Source organism: Mus caroli, chromosome 4 (genome assembly GCF_900094665.2).
Source record: "Mus caroli chromosome 4, CAROLI_EIJ_v1.1, whole genome shotgun sequence".
In the NCBI taxonomy this organism is placed as follows: Eukaryota; Metazoa; Chordata; class Mammalia; order Rodentia; family Muridae; genus Mus; species Mus caroli.
In genome coordinates this window covers 119,223,223-119,226,279 of record NC_034573.1, presented here as the reverse complement: position 1 = coordinate 119,226,279, position 3,057 = coordinate 119,223,223, and positions in this window count along the sequence as shown.

Here is a 3,057-nt window from a genome sequence, read left to right as displayed (position 1 = left end):
AAAAAAAAAAAAAAAAGTATGGATAAGCAGTCAGATTGGGACCTTCAAAAATGGCATGTTATCTGGGGCTGGAGAGATGGCTCAGCGGTTAAGAGCCTACAAGGTATGCTGATGCAAGGTGACAAGGTTATGGAAAGAACCAACCACTCTCTGATGGGATTTAAGGCCCACTCAAAGAGACCATACGGGAAAGTGACCAAGAACCTAAGATTAGGCATGATGTGGATGGGCCTGGAGCTGTTCTTGTGAACCGATTACCTAACGAATAAGGGAGCCAATCCCTGGGCAAGTAGACAGGACTTCCGGGTTGGAGAACAGGGAGAGAGGCCCTTTTTTGGAACAGGACAGCAGAGGGATAAGATGTCGCTGCTAGATTATGGCGGATCCGCAAGGATTCACCACCGGGGGAATCAGATTTTAATAAGGCTCACAAGATTAGGTTTTAGTTGTTGCGCCCAGAGATTGAGTTACCGTTGTTTCGGAGCTGCGTTCGTGTTGTGTTTTCCTTCATGTGGCAGCTCATCTGGGTACAGCAGCAAAGCATGGGGGCATTTGAAGCAAGGGGTTGGTATGGTAATCACCCACCAGGGGAAACCTAGAGAGCTGGGTGGAGAGATTGTGGAGTTCTGAGTCAGAATTTCCAGGAGATAAAAACAGGCTGGCCAGGCCGCTGGGGCAGAGGCACAGCGTGGGAGCGTGCCCAGTGTTTTTTGTTTTTGTTTTTAATTTCCCGCAACACAGGCAGGTCTCGGACCTAGGGGAAAACCTAATACTATTATTCTGTTAAAGGAACATAGCAATAAAAAGACTCCATTAAATAACTCCTAATGACATCGCTCTGTTCCAGTAAATCAGCTCCTAACTCAGTCCTCTTAAGAACTCCCTGTGGTATGGTAGTCTAACACAGAGACTCACAACTGGACAATGTGAGGGGAGTGAGCGATTTGGGAGTACTCAATCCCAAATGGGATGTCTTCATTAAAACCTCCATGTGCCCTGAAAGCCTCGGGGATCTGTGTGGAAGGCGAGGTAGAAAGACTGAGGGACCCAGGTGATGGATGAGTCTGAGGAGACAGCGTCTTCCAGATGGAACGGGACTGATGTACATTTGAACTCACAGAGATGGTGGCAGCACCCACAGGGACTGTCCAGGTTCAAGCTAATCAGATAACAGCACTGAAAGAAACAAGTGGACACAGGCTTCCACCCTAAGCAAGACACTATCTGAAACAGATCTGCTGGCAAAAGAAAAATCAGTTTTCTTTTATGGAGTCTCCTTGGGTTTATTACCATCTTAGGGCATACCCCTGCCCTAGGAGCAGCTGGCCACTGGTAGTTTTGTATACATTTTGTCTCATTTTGTTTTGTTTAGGCATTTGTTCTTGTTACTCTCATATTTGTTTTTTTGATTTTTTAAAAAAATTTTATTTACTTTTTTTTTTTTTTTCCTAGACAGGATCTGTCTACACAGCCCTGGCTGTCCTGGAACTCACTATGTAGACCTGGTTGGCCTGGAACTCATAGAGGTCTGCCTGCCTTGGCTTCTGCTTGGGCTTCCTGAATGCTGGGATTAAAAGCAAATACCACCAGGCCCAGCCCCTTTTTGTTTTTTTGTTTTTTTTTTTGTTTTTTGTGGGAGGTTTTTGTTTTGTTGGTATGTTTCTTGTTTTGCTTTTTTATTTTCATATTTTAAGAGAGAGACAAAAAAGAACGAAAATTTGTTGGTAGGGAAGTGGGAAGGATCTTTGAGGAACTGGACAAGGAGAAACCACGGCCAGTGAAACAATTAAATGACAGCAATTCTTTAAGAAATCTGTCAAAGGCTGGGGAGATGGATCAGCGGTTAAGAGGACCTGGTTTGACTCCCAGGATCCACACGGTGGCTCACAACTATCAGTAATTCCCGTTCAAGGAAGTCCAATCCCTCTTCTGATGTCTGTGGGCACCAGGCACACAGATATCCAGACAGGTAAAACACTGCACACATAAAGTAAAAGGGCTGGAGAGATGGCTCAAGTTATTAAGAGCACCGACTGCTCTTCCAGAGGCCCTGAATTCAATTCCCATCAACCACATGGTGGCTCACAACCATCTGTAATGGGATCTGATGTCCTTTTTCTGATGTGTCTGAAGAGAGACAGTTCTTGCCTTGAGTTCCTGCCTTGGCTTCCCTCCGTGATGGACTGATTGGAATGTGTAAATTCTTTTCCTTCCAAATGGGACACAAAGTCACCGTTGATGGGAACTGAAAACATGGGATCTGATGCCCTCTTCTGCTGTGTCTGAAGCCAATGATAGTCTGCTGTGTCAAGGGAATGATAGTGTACATATACATAAAACAAATTATATATGTGTGAAAATATGTAAAATACAATTTTTAAAAAGAGCACTCACTGTTCTTCCAAAGGTTCTGTGTTCAATTCCCAGGACCTGTGTGGCAGCTCACAACTGTCTGATACCATCTTCTGGTGTGCAGACAAAGAATCCATTCATGTTACATATATAAATATATGGTTAGAATACATAAATAAATCTTTTATTTTAATGTCATGTGTCAGGGAGGGCCCACTGGCTATTGTGGTTTGAAGGGAACCTGTGCTCACCCAGTAGCCAGAGAACACTGTGGGCGTCGGTTGGTGTCATGGAGTGCGGTGAGTCCCCTTGCCTGCATCAGTTGCTCCTGACACAGCAGTAGTGAGGGGAGCTTGTTATTTATTCAACAGTCACCCAACAATTATTCATGACGTTGTTACTGTAGGCCAGGCTCTGGCTTTTCAGTGAGCCAGCACAAGCCCTGCTTTTAAGGACCATGCTGTCAGGAGACAAGAATTAGAGCAGTTCTGGGTTTTGTGTTCAATTGAATAGAACACAATTACAGCCGGGGACATGCAGGTGGGAGCCCTCACCCAGGCGTCCAGCCTCAGCAAAGGCTTTTTGTCTGTACTGCTGTGACTGAGACCCCTTCCGGTGATCTTCTGCTTATAAGCCATTTAAGTCATTTCTGAGACTTCTAGCCTTGCCTGAACGTGGTGGCTCTGGACACGGCAGTGTTTTGGT